The sequence below is a fragment of the Rhipicephalus microplus genome, chromosome 5, assembly GCF_043290135.1.
Source record: "Rhipicephalus microplus isolate Deutch F79 chromosome 5, USDA_Rmic, whole genome shotgun sequence".
NCBI classification, from domain to species: domain Eukaryota; kingdom Metazoa; phylum Arthropoda; class Arachnida; order Ixodida; family Ixodidae; genus Rhipicephalus; species Rhipicephalus microplus.
The window spans coordinates 94,703,926-94,722,481 of NC_134704.1; the positions used below are offsets into that span (position 1 = coordinate 94,703,926).

At 45.5% G+C, this 18,556-nt stretch overlaps 1 protein-coding gene and 1 long non-coding RNA gene across 3 annotated transcripts in view; one reads left to right on the forward strand and one right to left on the reverse strand.

Moving 5' to 3' along the window:
* The window catches only part of LOC142817868 (uncharacterized), a 64,415-nt gene that overhangs the window by 18,565 nt on the left and 27,294 nt on the right, over window positions 1–18,556 (reverse strand). The window lies entirely within an intron of this gene.
* LOC119174330 (sodium-coupled monocarboxylate transporter 2) overlaps window positions 1–18,556 on the forward strand; it is a 59,741-nt gene that overhangs the window by 1,773 nt on the left and 39,412 nt on the right. Inside the window, exon 1 of one of the 2 annotated variants that reach the window (XM_075895775.1) lies at window positions 17,300–17,448. The exons of the other annotated variant lie outside the window; for it this stretch is intronic. The gene's annotated coding sequence lies outside the window, so the exon portion shown is untranslated. Of the gene's footprint in view, window positions 1–17,299; window positions 17,449–18,556 lie in introns of those variants that run through there. 2 annotated transcript variants of the gene reach the window in all.

The following is an 18,556-nucleotide window of genomic DNA, read 5'->3' on the forward strand; positions in this document are numbered from 1 at the left end:
TGAAATAGCTGTCAACTGCACTGGAGACGCCAATTCCTGAATGGTTTGGTAACGGGAGCGGCCATGAGTGCGAGATTAACGAGCAAGCAAGCGCGCACAGTCCGGCGTTTTGGGGGGCAAAGACGGCTCGTTTTCGTGTCCTCAGACGAATAGGTTGCGATACAGCCGGAAGTAACTTCCGCGTATGGAAATTGGAGCATAGATATTTTATCCACCCTTTGCTCACAACAAACCTCGCGCTATTAACATCACATACGTAGCAGACATTGTTTGCGCTTTTTTCAGTGTTCAAAATAAACGCGAAAAAAAAGCGCGTCTAAAATACTTACTTGTATATAAAAACAAAGGTGTCCCGAGGTGACTGATCGAACTTGGGCACGGCGGGATTCCAACGCACGTACTTGGCACGTAAACGGAGGCAATCGATCAAGGTCACAGATTCGCTGCCTATTGCTCAAGTTCCCCGAATGCATTAGGCGCCCGTACAAGAAACACTTCGAGGAATCGACGTGGAAGTTGATGTTTGACTGCGTTCTTTCGGTGGGAAGCACCTGAATACTCTTGTCAGGAAGCTGTGAGCGCTCGCTTTCCGCACCCGGGTTACAGCAACTTTAGCTAGAGAAACTGCGCTGATTGAACTCAGTGAAAACTACAAACGTAGCGCTCTAGGAGCAAAATCAAAAGGGAACAAATGCTAAATTATAGACAACTGGCTTTGCCTACTTATCTCAGATGTTGGCAGCAGATTAGTTGTACTGGCCGTGCACACATGTAGTGCATTGCTGTTCACACTTCATTTGACTCCGAAATAAAAGTTTATCCAATCCAATCCAATTCATTTGACTCCGAGAGTGCTCGCGCCTTGCTCTGCTGTTGTGCGTTTCATGGTGGCAAAGTATAGCTCCTAGCGAAATTATTGTGCCGACTGCCATTGTGAAGCACAAGAAGCTCATTTCAAAGGCACGAAATTTTCGCAGAGATACCGAGTTATACATCCCGGCTTGAGGCCGCAGTGCCTCAATGAACCCCGAGCGTACAACACTAATTTCTAATCACTCACCGTCGTGTTTATCACTGCTAATTTGCAGCGGCAAGCTATAATTACTCCATACATTGTCATGCCAAATTGAAAAGCCGTGCGCGATCGCCAATTTGATACAATCATCAGAAGCACATGCAATGTGGATCGCTCTTGCGCAAGGTCCCTTATCGATGGGCCCTCTTCCCACCGGAACGCGCCGGATTGTGCACATTTGCGTGCTCAATAACCCCGCACTAATGGCCGCGCCAATTAATAAACCGTTTCAAAAATTGGCCTCGACAGTGCAGTCGATAGCTAGTTTAGTGCTGCTTGCCCTTTATGAAACTGAAATCTTAAGGTAGCAAGTTCGATTCCATGCTGGCGGCAAGTTGTCTTTTCTCCGCTGTAATGTTTGCACAGTTTGGTCATAACTTGTACAATAGACTTTAAAAATATTTTACTAACGTCTTCAATGCATTCCTTTGCCTCATGATCTGTTGTTTTCGCTAATTACGTTGGCGAACACGTCCAAACGTTCGAACAGATGAGTCGCTTGACGGGTCACTTGAAATGAATTTCAAAAGTTTAAACGTAGCAGAAGTTTTAAGCGATAGTAAACCATGTCGTAAGAATGCCGTGCTCTTACACCTACTGGTCGAACATGATGCCTTTCTGTAGGCATTCGCACTCGTACCCATAACTAATGACACCGACAAACTGATCGCCCGACATGATCTGAGAACGCACAAGTTTATGGAAGGCCGCGTGGCCGTTGTCCCGCGTGAGATATATTGAACGTGTATACACCTACTCTTTGTTTGTAAACAGTGGTAGGCGCCTGCAACGTACTGAGGCGCTTGTAGCGACGTCGTAGCACCCAGGCTCCACGTAGAGCAAAGATCGAACCCTGGGAGGTGCCCCGATGCACTGTACTCGCAGACAGCTTTGAGCTGTTGTGCCAGTTGTCACGTGATCATAAAGGGTGGTGGCGAGCTTTGTACTAAGTCGAGTTAGCACGCCTCCGTGTCGCTAAAAGGGCCTAAGTATGCTCGACGGCAACTACCGTTGTTAACAAACACGGAAGAGGTCTACACAGCTGGTGTGGCTGCTTATTGCGGGCTTTCGTTGTGACTCTACGTACCATTTGTGTGTGTATGTGATCATTATACATAGTCACCCGACACCTGAAGTAGCAAGCCAAGAAAAAAGAAATCAGGCTAACAACTCCTTGAATCTCATTAAAGATTATTATTTTTCTAGCTGACCCTACATGTATCGGCGCTTTGCAAGAATAATGATACGTACGACTATTCAACTATTTTAAAAAATTTGTTCACAGCTGTGACTAACACCGGTCTCGCGACCAATCCGCCTTTTTCACGACGCCATGGCGCGTGATAAAGTTGCGAAACGCCCCTTAATTTCGTATGGTTTCTTTCTGGTAATACCACTCGTCCTGTCTCTTACCAAAGCCATACTAAAAGGACCCTGAAACGACTTTTGTGATTTTAAACAAACACAATGGGCCCATAGACCACGTTCTAAGCGTCAATTAGCTACCGAATTGAGCTCTCTGCGTTAAAGGCGCAATCTGTTGCAACGCTTTTAGCTGCGAATCGGTGCAGATGCATATCGTTGCGACTCAGCCAAACGCGTTTTCAACCACCCATTTCAAGAGCGACATGCTCTGGCCATTTGACGTCACCGTGGCTGCCGAACTGATTGGCTGTCATGAACTACTGAATGCGTGGACGCGGAAGTAATATCTGCGGAACCTGTAGGAGCAGGTATGAACCCCTCAGCGATCTTCGCCTGTCTTGCCAGACGAAGTGCATGCGGCCGGGCGCACTGTACGATGGCCTCCGAGACTGCGTACAACCTGTCAGCGAGTGGTCTCGGAGGTCTAGACTATTAGAAGCTCAAATCGTCGAGCGCGCTCACGAGAACTCTGTGATCGCCAGCGACGCCAGTGTGTCTCATCAGTTGAGGTTGAGGAGGCCAGGTAGATGTGAAAGGAAGGGTATGATATAATTATCTGTAGCGGCCGTGGTAAACGATGAGTCACTAAATGTGTCGTGCCAATGATTTGATAATGCTTTAGCCTAAACGCTGATAAAACTTAAACAAAACCATGTCAGGGGCCTTTTGAAACGGTAGAGGGCAGCAAAGAAAAATGAAAAGAAGAGCTTAGGACGTTTGCGTTTAGCATTCAAAAGTACGTGGCGGTAGCATAGTCGGGCCTCGTGATGGAAGTTACTTTATTTTATCCTCAAGGTACAAGGTAAATTACAGAGGAAAAGGCTACATATATGCATATATAATAGGCAAAAATATTATTGAACTTGACAAGGGTTATACAACATATAACCTAAAAAGCAGGTAAGTACAATACAATAATTCTCACCGTAAATATACAAAGTGATTCCCAGTAGTACAAAAAAAAGAAAAATTCACAAAGGCTAAATGTAGGTAATTAATTACTTAACAAGGCATTTTTAAGATTTATGGGGTCTTGAATGCTTGTCATAGAGCCAGGAAGCCGGTTTCATTCCCTAGAAGTCTTGGGTAAAAATGGCAATGAATGGCCACTTGTGTTACTCCTGGGCACCTCAACCTTCTGACGATGGCCATAACCTCCTGAGCTGCTAACCTGCTATGGTTGCCGGTGTATACCTCAACCATGCCGTAAAGGTACGATCGACTGTGCTCGTGACATTGGCCGTTTCATAGTATGAAATAACGCTTAATGCAAGCCCAGTGATTAAGTGGCCGTTACGCCATAATTGTTCCATTTGAAAATCAGCTAAGTGTCCTGCTACGCGTCCTTAAGGCAACGCGCAAACCAATACGCCTCTGCCACGCGACATTACATGCGTTAAGGAGGCTCCCTCTACCATATGCAGGGACGTAGGCAGAAATCGCTCTGTATGCCATGGCGATAAAACTTCGGGCGAGGAAGGATGGGGACAGGGGTTGGTGGGCCACTTTTAGGCTACGCCATGGTGTGGTTGTGTGTTTTCGAATCAGTTTTAAGCAACAGCATAGCTCTGTAGTACACCTGTTTCCCTACGTTTTAGGGGCGAAGCTCTTTATAGCGGCACCCGTTCGTCCCCCGTAGTATGATCACCATTAGCAGCCATTGGCATGTACATTGAGCACTATCTGACAAGACAGAGTTGCTACGTTATACTCGCTGGGTGTAACCTCCTTAGCTTTAGAAATGTTTAGCGAGCGTTGAGCCGCAGTGCCATCAATACAATGAACTTGTATATACCATGAATGAACTCGAGGTGGTTAAAAATGGGAAGTAGATACGAAGCGCAAGCCGTAAGAAAGTAAAAGCCGAATTCTCCGCCTCTCATTTCCCATTAGCAGTTATTGGCATGTATATTTATTTATTTATTTATTTATTTATTTATTTATTTATTTATTTATTTATTTATTGTACCCTCAGGGCCCGAGGGCATCACAGAGGGGAGTGGAGATCTACATAACGGAAGCAATGTAAAAAAGCAAGGAAAAAACTCACGCCAGATAAGTAAGTGAAATAAAGTAGGCATAAATGACAACAATTTGATAAGTAAAAACGTATACTAACAATAGTAACCTTATATATACACACATGTACTACATATATACAAACATATATATATATATACACAAACATTTAGAGAAGATTAAGAGTTTTACGAAACATATTTTTATCAGTTATATAAGCGATATCATGGGGAAGATCATTCCAACTGACACAAGTTCTGGGTATGAATGAGTCATGAAAACGTTTTGTGTGACATGATGGAACTCCAACTTTATTGCGGTGATCAATTCGAGCTGATATGTATGATGGCCTTGTTAATAATTTCTGTTTCAGATAGCTGTTCTAATGAATTTTGTGAAAAAGACATAATGAAGCTACTGACCTGCGATGAGAAAGAGCCGGGAAGGACAAACTTAATATCATGACGGTTACGCTGCTTGTTCGGTGATAGTTGGAGAGTATAAAACGGCAGGCACGGTTCCGCACAGCTTCTAAATCGAAAATGAGTGATTCAATGCCAGGGCTCCAGACAGATGCAGAATACTCTAATTTTGAGCGAAGCAGTGTTTTATAAAGTAATAGTTTTATTGAACTGGATGAATGAGAGAAGTTCTTGCGAATATACCCAAGCATACGGTCGGCGTTATTTATGATATAATGAATATGAGTTTTCCAAGACAGGTTAGAAGAAATGTGAACACCTAGGTACTTATAGGAGAGTACAGTTTCAAGAAAGACATTGCTAATGTGGTAAGTGGAAGCTGGGCTAGAATTTCGAGAAATGTGCATGTGCTTACACTTATTAATGTTTAGTTTCATGTTCCAAGTGTTGCACCAGTCCATGACCTTGTTAATGTCGGATTGAAGGCAAGAGACATCGTTATTGTCGTTAATTTCGCGATAAATAACACAATCATCTGCAAAAAGATTAATTAAAGAAGAAATATTAGTCAGTAAGTCATTTATATAGATTAGAAACAGAAGGGGCCCGAGAACGGACCCCTGAGGTACACCAGAACGGACAGGTAAAGGATGTGAGTCGAAGTTGTTTGCTGTTACGAACTGTGAGCGGTTTGAAAGAAAACAGATCAACCATGCTAGTACATTGGGGTCAATGTTAAGATTACGTAGCTTAAGAAATAGAAGTTCATGCGAGACTTTGTCAAAGGCTTTCAAAAATCCAAATATGTATATACAATCTGCCTGAGATCCGTGATCGAGGATGCAATGAAGTTAATGCGTGAAACATATGAGTTGGGTTTCGCATGAAAATGACTTACGGAATCCGTGCTGGGCTATAGTGAAAAAAGAATTCGATTCTAAGAAAGAGACGAGATGAGAGCATATGACGTGCTCCATGATATTTCAAGGTATGCTAGTGAGAGAAATGGGACGAAAGTTGTCAGGGCAATGTGTATATTCAGACTTGTGCAGAGGAATCACCTTCCCAACTTTCCAATCATTGGGAATACAACCTGTTTCAAGGAATTGTTCAAACAGATTATTAAGAATAATGGAACAATACAACTTTGTATTAATCAAGAATTTTGAATTATTGTTGTCAATGCCACAAGAAGAAATTTTAAGATTTTCTATAATCTTCTGAATGCCGGATACGTTAAATATAACTGTGTCCATAGGAGGAACTTCAAAAACAGGGTAGTTAAAATTATCGCAAGAAACCTTATTAGAAAAAGCCGCCGCAAAAAAAAAAAACATTGTTGAGAACAGAAGCACATTCGTGTGACGGGACTGCCACACCATCAGTAGATGTAAGTAACAATGTGGTGGTGTATTTCTTGTTTATTACATTCCAAAATTGTTTAGGATTGTTAATAAGCATAGCAGGCAAAGTGTGGTTGTTGAACGTGTGCATTGAGCACTATCTGACTGAAAAAGTTTGCTACGTCATACTCGCTGAGCGTAACCTCCTTGGTTTTCGAAAGGTTTAGCGAGCGTTCGGCCGCAGTGCCATGAATACAGTGAATTAGTATATACCATGAACTCGAGGTGGTTAAAGGAGGGAAGTACACCCGAAGCGCAAGCCGTAAGAAAGTGTGCGTGTGCCACCTCTCGTTTATTCCTTGAAATGTCTGCCGGATGGCGGTGCTTCTATGTGGGGAATATATGATGAAAAGATGCGAGATGGTGATACTTGGAGTGTTGAATAGATGGACGAACAGACACATAGACAGATGCATGGATGGACGCATGAACGGACGCAGGGGCGGCTGCGAACGCAGGGACGGACGCATGAACAGACGCACGCACGGACGGGCTGATGGACGCATGGACGGTCACACTGACGGACGCATGGACGGACGGAAACAAGAACGAATGGACGGACGAATTCTTCGCCCCACTCTCCATCATTCACTCCGTGGATATGCTGAAATTTTTATTGATTTATTTTATTAGCATCTGTCGTGATTTTTCGGTCATGGACAAAACAGTGATTTTTCCTTAACAACCGACGACGCCGATGCCGGAATTTCTGCGTGACGTGTTCTTCAATGCTGTCGCGTCAAAAATGACGTAGGAGTGCTGAACGCGTCGATGGGCGTGCACCTCCTGACAGACCTTCACCGCGACATTCCGTCTGCTAAGTTAATCGCGAAAGCATCAATAAACCAATAAAGCTTCGTACTTCACAATCCGTCTGAATCTCGACGCAGTGAAGGACGTCATACGCTCCGTAGTCTACGCTGGTGTACGCGATCGAAAATTCAAGGTCGCTATTTTTTTATTGCCATGACAATGGCCGATACGATGGCTTATCGCCAGGCACTAGCAGATTTATTGCGCTGGAGACTGAAGCGGCGGCCGGTGAGGGTACGCCATCTGCATTTCAAGACGCTGGAAATATATTTAGCGTGAGCCTATCAGTGGGAGAGGTTACTACTGGAAGGAAGCTACGAAAGATAATGAAAGAAAGCAGACGATCCATGACGAATTTCATTGCGCCACAGTTGATGCAATGAAAACTAGCACCTGTTCCGTGTACGATCATAATCGATGAGTAAAACTCTCGCTAATCACTTTCATGAAGCCTTGTGGTAGGGTGGGGCTTTCTTTCATTATCTTTCGTAACTTCCTTCCAATATTAGCCTCGCCCACTGAGAGGCTGCCCCACCCTACCGCCTTCATGAAGGCCAGTAGCGAGAGCTTCAATCATCGGTTGTGTTCGTACACGCAGCAACTTGTCATGTTTGTTGCATCAACTGTGGTGCAATTAAAGTCGTAATAAGTCACGTGCTTTTTTTTTAGTTGTCCTTCGCAACTTTCTTCCAACAATAGCCTCGCCCACGGATAGGATGAAACTAAATATATTTCCAATGTCTTGAAACGCAGTTGCCCACCTTCACCGGGTGCCGCCTCAGACACAAGCGCTTGAATTGATTGATTACTATGTGGGGTTTAACGTCCGAAAACCACCATATAATTAAGAGAGACGCCGTAATGGAGGGCTCCGGATATTTTCATTACTCGAGGTTCTTTAACGTGCACCCAAGTCTGAGCACATGGGCCTCCTTTTTTTGCCTCCATCGAAAATGCAGCTGCCGCAGCCGGGATTTGATCCCGTGACCTGCGGGTAAGCAGCCGTTTTTTTAAATATATGACCTCATCGTATTCGAGTCTCTGGTTCTGATTCTGGAACCTCTTCCAAGCCAATCATAATGCCTTATATAGCAACGACAAACCATAAACTCACTACATTATAACGTGCAACGCTCTCAATGGGGAGTAACTTCAACTTCAGTGCTCAGATCGTGTCCTTAGTCTACCAGAAGACCAAGTGTGGTCAATCGCGTTAGACTATCAATGTACGCGGAGGACAACTGCGCTTAGTTATTCGCTGTAACATGCCTACAGGTGCTAACGAGCAATAAAATAGCTGCCAACCTGCCCTTTAACTCTGTAACGGAGGCCTGGAAACGTCTTCTGAGAAATGCGTTCTCCTGACGTTGGCGCGCAAGCCCATGTATGACTACAGCGTTATGATCAATGGTCTCAATATACACGACGTAGTCCAAGAAAATATATTCGATAACACATGTTTCCGGATGTCGTGGTTGCCAGTGACATATCATGGAGCCCTGGTGCAGCGTGCATTAAAATAAAACTATCGAGCAATATCTGTCGTCTATGAAGGTTATACGGAGGGAAGACATGGGAAACGTTTTCAAGTATTGCACGCTAACTGCACATTTATACTCTTTCTCGGCTTCCTGCGGTAAAGCTTGCCTTCATTAGCCAGCACGAGGAAAACAATTTCAACAAATGTTTCAACGCGTGCAGACACAAGCGCTCCAAATTCGTGCGAGCTTGCCTCTGAGTGCGTAGAAGGTGGCTCTTATAGCCACCGTCGGATGTCGCATCGTCAACACAGTCCCACAATGATATCGAAGTACCGACGACACAGACAGACACTTTCTCGGACTCCCCGCCACCACCTATAGCCTCTCTACCCGAAGACAGACCACACGCCTTTTTTGTTTTTTTGTCTAACGCCTTTTTTTTTATCTAACTGGCATACTTGACGCCCGCGGCTAGACTTTCGATTTCTTCATGGTCCCGTACTCAGCCTAATGTAAGCCTGTTATTAGCTAGCACCCAGAAAAAGGCAGAGGTGCTACCAGTGGCTATTAATGAGCTCACTATAAAGTATCACTAAGACTCCATAAACGTAAACACTGACCTTTCCCTCTTTCCTAACAGGTGAACCTCAGCTGTCGTCGTACCGGCTAAAGCCCCAATTAAATTCATGACCTCCCACCTTACTACCTCGACCGAAGCTGAGCTCGAAGCCCTTCATGTCCCATTATGTTTAATTAGTGGTGGATGGACGCAAAAATGTACAACTTTCAGTGACTAATAGGCAGCAGTCTCTATCGTCGCCTTTACGCTTCGGTTAACCAAACGAGTAGCTGGTATTCTAGACTGCAGGAGAGGCACGATTTAAATGCGAAAGGACATGAAAGAACTTTTCGATGGGTTGCAAGCCCCTGTTGGATTACTGACAACAATCGGACCGATTAAGCTGCTCCTTGAGTCCCTGAAGAGAGCAACTGAACATTAACACCACTCTCTGTATAGGACCGCCGCGTTGCACGGAAGATCCACGTGCTTGCTCCCCAATGCACCACTTCGCAATGGAACGTGCCAATTGAGCGCGCATGGTTATATTCCCAGAACCAACTGTAAGCCTTTCTTTGGTGTATACTGCAAGCACTTTTTGCGTCTATCTATCTATCTATCTATCTATCTATCTATCTATCTATCTATCTATCTATCTATCTATCTATCTATCTATCTATCTATCTATCTATCTATCTATCTATCTATCTATCTATCCGCCTACGACTTTTAGCTCTCCTGGCCGTTTGGATAATGATATCGATACCAAACTTGGTATGACACACTATGACTGTAAGACGAGAATATTTGGTCATAACATGAAAATCATGACATGTATGTCATGAATGTCGTGATTTACATTTCATGGTCTTGCTGTTCTCGCGGTGATTTTGTTCACTTGACATGTTGCAAAACTAGTATGGTATGACATCATTGCATGGCAAACACCAGCGACAGACCCTAACATGAAAATTATGACATGCGTGTCAAGTAACAACAGACTACATGCTACGCTCATGATGCGCTCGCGGCCATTTCGCTAGCGTCACATATACCAAATTTGGTAGTACGGTACGTGAACGGATGACGGAGGTATGTGACTGGTGCAAACATTGTAATCATAAGATGCGTGTCATTTAAACACATGACTACACGCTACTCTCATGATGCGCTCGCGGCCGTTTCGCTAGCTTCACGAACGCCAAATTCGATATTACGTGACGTCAATGAATGACGATGGTATGTGACTGGTGAAACGTTTAATCACGAAATGTTTTTCATGTGAGAACATCACTAAGTCTCACAATCAAGGCGCCAATACATTTCGACGTAACCCGGCACGTGCGCTTGGCAGCGTTCGTTTCGTCGCGTTACGCCAGGCGGCACTCGCACAAGCGTGTCGCGCTGCGTTGCTTTGACGCATGCCCGTTTCAGCGCATTCGGCGTCCCAGCATCACGAAAAGAGGCAGACGCAGTGGAACGCATCGATGCGAACTGCAGCATGTCGCATTTCGCGCCGGTTGCCATCGGGCAGCGCCGACGGACTCTGGTCGCGCCCGTCGCGCCTAGCGTCGGACTAAAGTGCTCGCGTTTTGCTAACGTAGCGTCGCTATGCACAGAGTACGCGAGCGTCAACGCTACGCTGGAGTATATTGGGCCCTTCATGATGCACTCGCGGCCGTTTCGCTAGCTCCACATATACCGAATTTGGTGTTACGTGACATCAATGGATGACGAAGGCATATGACTGGTGCAAACATGATAATCATGACACGCGTGTCGTGTAAGAACATGAACACATACCAAGTTGATAGCGTGCTCGCGGCCGTTTCGCTAGCTCCACATATACTGAACTTGGCTTCACGTGACGTGAATAGATGACGAAGGTAAGCGACGCATTCAAACAGGATAATCATGACACGGAAGTCATGTACTGCATAATATACCGCCACCTCGTAACGTTGTGGTGATTTTAAAGTGACATATCAATACATTCCTCATTCCTCATTCGTGCTTCGCATAAAATGAATTCCCACTGTACGTGGGATCTGCCAATTCTTTATTTTTTGTAACGGCTCTTTTTTATCATCTGTTATTGCTCTTACCCGCTTCCTGAACACAGGGTAGCCAGTCAGGAAAAAGACGAAACACAGCGCTTGTCCCGTCTTTTTCGTGTCCGCCGTGTGTGTGTGTGTGTTTTTTTTTTCGTGCTGTTAACTTCAAGTATGCGCCACCAACTAACCCAGTCAGCCACTTTGTTGAGTCCAAATGACAATACGCCTGATATTGAATATTTATTTATTTATTTATTTATTTATTTACAGTATACTGCGGTACCGAAGAAATACGTAGTTGAGAATTTACACCCACAAATACAGCCCTAGGTCACACGAGCTCACAAAAAAGAGAAACAAATGAGTGAATTCATCGGCATATATTGAAGAATTACAACATACCAAAGAAAGCTGCCTATAAAAAATATCAATGTGCCTACAGGAGAGTGATGCATGCTATGTAATAAAGTAAACAAAAAAGCACCCCCCCCCCCCTTCGAAATTTATTGCTACCATAATCGACTGCGAAACATCTAGCAACAGGCAATCACAGCAAATATTCGGCAGATCCCACGTACCTGGAAATCGGCGTTATGCGAAGCATGCGGAAAGGAGGTGACCGTGTTGCAATTTCCTTATTGAGCGACAAGTCATGAAATGACGCTAAATATATGTACAAATGTTGCACACGCAGACATATGTTGAAGAGTTACAGATGTTTATATAACCAGTTGTTTTCACTTGCGCAACGATGCCAACTGGGTGATGCGTATTAGCAATGTTAGAAGCAAATATGAAGCGCTGATGCTCGCACGGATGCTGGCCCTGAACACTGCCACATAAGTCAACTTCAGGGCATGGCAACTAACCGTAATTGATGTAAAGCGAACGTGAAGGCTATATCAAACGAGTGCATATGTAATGTTTATAAAATTGGGTAGGCAACACTGTAACCACTATTGACGTTTCATGAAGATTAGTGAGTATTTGAAAAGTATAGTTCCGAGACCTGGCGTAGCTCTGTGGTAAAATGCTTCATTGTCACGCAGAACGCTTGGGCTCTATTCCAGCTGGAACCCTGACATTTATTATTTGCATTTGACGGGTTGACGCTACCGATGTCGGATATTTATTTCCTAACGCTCGCGCGCTAAGATTGCCCACTTGTGTTATCGTCATTCCTGGGTATATACTAAGTGTCAATCACTTGTGGCACATACCCGCACACCAGCGGCACATACCCTCCTGTTTGTATGTACCACTGTCTGGCGGGAAGCGTTTGACGACGCAGGCGACGGGATTGTGACATTATTCATGTCTTGAACAGCGCGTCATATTCATTAAACCATCTTACCCTCCAATGCTAATTTTGGTTCACGCCAAGTTAAAGGGGTGACTACGACAGCACCCAAACGTAAGTGGATAGATAGATAGATAGATAGATAGATAGATAGATAGATAGATAGATAGATAGATAGATAGATAGATAGATAGATAGATAGATAGATAGATAGATAGATAGATAGATAGATAGATAGATAGATAGATAGATAGATAGATAGATAGATAGATAGATAGATAGATAGATAGATAGATAGATAGATAGATAGATAGATAGATAGATAGATAGATAGATAGATAGATAGATAGATAGATAGATAGATACGCTCAAAGTCACCGAAGTTCGCCAAGACATGCTTCGCATTTAAAATAAAAGTATACAAAACTTGCAGTTGTCGTATGCATCAATACAATCGATGAGTGAAACCCCTTCGAAATGGGACGTGAACGACAATTTGCCTCATCTCCTCATCTCCCTGCGTGGTTTTCATGAAGGCGGCTGGATGGGTAGCGTATGGAGGGAGCGTTTACTGCGTTCTTTGTCGGGAACGACTGAGCGAGAGAGTGTGCGGCCCGAGCGGCGCCTGCACACACCTCAAGCACGCGTGTCTGTTGTTTTGCTTAAAGGGCCACTCACCAGGTTTGACAATTTTGTGCTTACAAGCGCAATGCGTGGACAAGGCGTTCATGATCACATCTGCGAAAATTTGCGACGCTATGCGCAGCGAAAATGGGTCAAATTTCAAGATGAAAGCTGCTCTCCCTCCCCTCTGCCAGTGCACGCGTAGAGAATGAGGGCATGACGTGGGCGTATGAATGGCCCTATGTAGACGGCAATGCAATGCCGTTGGTCCTCTACGTAGGCGACTCTGCTCTGACGTTGCCAAGAGTATACCACGTGACATGGCAAAAATTATTTAACACAAGATGCGTAGTTTATGTATTTGTTGCTTTAGGAGAATAATAAAACCTGAAATAAATAATGAGACGCAATAAAAATTGTGCGCGTTTTTCTTTCAATTTTTTCCCGGGAAATGCTACGAGATGTGGGGCTAATGTGCCAGCGTTTCGCATGCGTTAGTGTCTCCGCGGTCGGCGCATTGAGCAGGCGACCGTCGTGGAACGCTCCTACGCGTTCGCGCACTCATTGTGCTCATCTACTCTACCACGTCTAAGCCAGCGTTTACAAACAATCCCGCAGAAACAGTCAGAAGACCACACAATAACGCTGGTAAACACAGCAACGCTCCTCGCGTGCTCGAGGGTTGGACTTGTTTGGGCATGTCATGCGCACGTCACCTCATGGTCGTATACCGGAGAGGGTGGGGAAGAGATTTTGCTTGCGAAGGCTACGCGGAGGAGCGGCAAGGGTACCGAGCTCACCTCCTCTTATTCTCGTTTCGCGCCGCTTCAAAAAACCTGTTTTCTCCACTCGCGATAAACCGATTAGAAAATTTTAGGGGCGAAGCTTCTTAAAGCGGCACCCGTTCGTGCCTCATAATCGTAATCGTAATCGTAGTGTATAACCAGTGTTACATTTTGTCCTGCAAGGTGGTGCCGGTGGGAGATTTCTCCTGTGCTTTGTTGAACAATAAAAAGTTCGCAGCGTGTGCGTTAACTAAAAGCCGAATGCTCCTGCCTCTTATTCCCCATTAGCAGCCATTGAAATGTACATTGAGCACTATCTGTCGAGAAAGGGTTGCTACGTTATACTCGCTGGGTGTAGCCTCCTTAGTTTTAGAAAGGTTTAGCGAGCGTTGAGCCGCAGTTCCATGAATACAATGAACTAGTATATATCATGAACTCGAGGTGGTTAAAGGTGGGATGTAGATACGAAGCGCAAGCCATAAGAAAGTAAAAGCCGCATTTTCCTGTCTCTCATTTCCCAGCAGCAGGCATTAACATGTACATTGAGCACTAACTGACAGGGAAAGGTTGCTACGTTATACTCGCTGAGCGTAACCTCCTGGTTTTAGAAAGGTTTAGCGAGCGTTGGGCCGCAGTGCCATGGATACAGTGAACTAGTATATAGCATGAACTCGAGTTTGTTAAAGGTGGGAAGTAGACTCGAAGTGCAAGCCGTAAGAAAGTGTGCGTGTGCCACGTCTCGTTTAGTCCTTGGAATGTCCACTGGATGGCGGTGCTTCTATATGGGGAATATAGGATGAAAAGATGCGAGATGGTGCACTTGGAGTGTTGAATAGATGGACGAACGGACACATAGACAGATGCATGGATGAACGCATGAACGGACGCAGGGGCGGATGCATGGAAGAACGCAGGGACGAGCGCACGAACAGACGCCGCAAGGACGGGTGGATTGACGCATGGACGGTCACGCAGACGGACGCATGGACGGACGGAAGCAAAAAGGAATGGACGGACGAATGCTTCGCTCCACTCTCTATCATTCACTCCGTGGATATGCTGCCAATTTTTTGTGGTAAAATGTTCCTCATCGAACACCGAACAACTTCCACTGTCTAATTGAAATTCGGTATGGGGTCTGGTGAGTGGCCCTTTAAAGCCCCTGAATAGGGAATTTACATTTGCTAGGCGCGCTTACTCGGCGTTGGGAGCTTCGGCGGTGATGGCAGGGGCAGCAGCGACGGTGGAGTGCTGGCCTACGGATCTTCGCTTCTAAAGAGGAGAATACATAAATAGGAAAATGAATCACCGACGTGCTTCTTACAATGAGATGCATTTGGTCGCTATAGCTTTCCGGGTGTTAAAATGGGAAGTAAACGTGCTCTTGAATGCAACATCAGTGGGCTTCGGCCACCATTAACGTATACGTGGTCTTAGTACCGCTCTTAAGCAACCCAGCCCCCTTCTTCCCTTTTGCAGAATGAGTGTGTACTCGCGGAAAACTTCCTCGGCAATGAAGGGCACAACCCTTCCTCGTATGTACTGCTTCCTGAGGAAGTTCAATATGGCACACGCTGCGCATAACGGCCGTGAAAAACGATGGCTTCGCGGCATTAGCGTTGCGTATACAGCATTCGGCTTGCCTGTTCGGGCAGCCATTTGTGGGTAAAGTTCTTTGCAGCCTCCTAAAGCCAGTAGAGGGGCGCTCAATTGAAGACGCACGCTCGCGGTACCTGCTCGTAAATGGCATGACTCTCACACGCATCCGAGAACGTGAAACGGCAGTGTGTAAAGTAGAAAACTAAAAACGGAAATTACGCACTGTCGTATGAAACGCCCTGTCTTGAGGAGCTTCCTGTAAAAAAGCAGGAAGGTGCTTTTTTTTTTTTTTCTTAAGTAGAAAATACGTGCGCTGTTGCAGGGCTATATTCATTAGCGGTCGCATTTGTGCAATTTGGCTCTGTATATAAGCCTTCGTCGTCAAAAAACACTGCCCTCGGCCGCAAAAAGTGTCCACGGTATTAGGCGTGCAAACGGTTCGACCATTCAACGTTAGAAACTGTCTGCATATGTTACTTCGTGTTGTGCTCAGCAGCACCAGCCGCTGCGTGTCCCGCAGGTATAGGGCTATTAAATTCACGCACGAGTGGCAGCATTACGCGCGGCGGCTTGTTTTGATTACCTCCGTTAGAGGCCAACACTCGGCCGGAAACAGTGGGCCGCCGCTGCCATCGCAAATTACTCGCCGTGCGACGGCTGGACGAAACTCCACCCGCCTGCGCCATGTTTGGGCACTTACATTCCTCCTTTCAGGCCGTCGTACTGCGACTGCGATAGAGTCGTCGGCTTTGTTGCGAACGATTACGTCACCTAAAGACAAGCATTGAATGCGCTTGCAATCATTCCCCCCCCCCCCCCAAAAAAAAATATGTGTGAATGCTTTTTTTTTTCTGCAAACTGATTGATGGAGTTAGTTTGTAAGTGTAATTCACATTTTGCTGTGCTGAGGCGCTGTTCGTTCGTGCTGCTGTTACGATATCGTCTTCCTCTCATTTAATCGCAGTATTTTTGTTTAACGCGTTATTTAAGAGCTGCGGCTGCTAGTTTAACACCGTCCTGAAGCTGCACAGATGGTTACAAAAAGCACAGCACCAAAATGTCGGTTTGTTTATGGGGCTTAATGTCCCAGAATTATCTGCCACTGCCTCGGTGAACAGTGCTTATGGTGCTCGGCAGTTAATCCGAAGGTCACGAGTATATACGATCCTCGCTGCACCGGTCGCATCTTCGATGTAGGCGAAAAAAAAGAGAGAGAGGGAGACCCACGTTTTGTGTGACGTCATTGCTCGTTAAAGAACAGCAGATGATTGAAATTGGCGAAGCGCTTCACTACGGCATCTCTCATAATACTATAATGGTTTTTTTATGTCAAATTCCACATATTATACATAGTCAGAAAGTGGCTCTGGCACCATTAAATAGTGGACGGCTATTAGTATATTTCGAGTACATAGTGCGCTGACATAGCACAGCTCACGTGCCTTTAACATTTTCGCCTCCATCGAAATGGGACCGCCGTGGCAGAGATCGAACTTGAGTGCAGCGCAGCTGCGTAACAGGTAAGTTATCGCGGCGACGCGCCCTGGGAAACAGACACAGTAGGGGGAGGACACTGTGTTGACCTATTTCGGTATGATTCCCAGTACACAGAATATTCTGCAAAACTTGAACGGGTTGACCGACCGATAGGTGCTGCATCGTAGCACTCCTTAACCCTGTCTCCGTATTGACGGCCGCATGTGAAGCGCCTATCGTTCAGCTTGATAAATAGAATGCCAAACTGCTTACAAGAAGCGGCCGCGACCATTTCAGCAGGAGTTGGGCACACGCGCTAGTGTTTGTCAAAAGCGTACGAGCCTCTCTGCGCCTTCATCGCGAACGTCTTTCGGGTGTGCAGTTGGGCTCATTGTTACCGCAGACTGTGCATGGTGAGTTAAACGTGTTTTTTATTTATATCTCAGGGGCGTCGACAGCATATGACCACTAAATCACGAAGGCGTCCACGAATGATTTCCACGATGTTTTTTAATCTATGCAGACCTTCGAAAGCTGGCAAGTTCAGCCGGTCCCACTTACCGTGAGAATCGATGATAAGCGAAACATGCGTCGCAAACATGGCTGTGGCGTGATTTCTTTTACTGAACCAAACGTTACGAAATAGTATTAAATATATTTGCAAATGCTATGCAGGCGCACACATATTGAAGAGTCACATGCGTTATATTATATAAACTTGTTTACAGTTGTGCAAGGATGCCAACAGCTTACATGGGTATTGCCAATAACAAACGTGGCAAGCTGGTGTGCTGGGCTTATATACATATGTGTCCTTTAATGACGGAAGACGCATGTACGCTTCACGACCCCGTGTCCATACGTGGAACGGTACTCGGCAGTCCTTGAAGATGACTGATTGATATGTGGAGTTTAACGTCCCAAAACCACAATATGGTTATGAGAGACGCCGTAGTGGATGGCTCCGGAAATTTCGACCACCTGGGGTTATTTAATGTGCACTCGAATCTGAGCATATGGGCCTACAACATGTTTGCCTCTTTGCCTCCATCGGAAATGCAGCCGCCGCAACCGGGATTTGATCCCGTGGCATGCGGGTCAGCAGCCGAGTATCTTAGCCACTAGACCACCGCGGCGGGGCAGTCCTTTAAGAAGGTCACCATCACCGTGATGATTAGGCACGAGCAGCCAGACAGCACTCGTTATCGGATGCGTTCGTTACCGTGGCGACGGGAGTCAATGCGTGGTGAAAAATGATGTGTAGTACTACTGCTGAAAATTCTCTACATCGAAAACGCATTTCGCGAAGTGCCAGGACCGGGCGTTGCAAGGAATGAAGAGGACATTCCATCGTTCTTGCAGACCTTGTGTGTGGCATCGATGAATTGGCGTCAATAGCACGTGGCCGAGAGACCTCATGCCAGCTGTCCGTGTTCACGAGCTCCAACCTATGAGCCACTGTACGTGGCGAACATTAATTATGCCAAAGTTTTTTTTATTTATGTGTATATTTCAACGCTC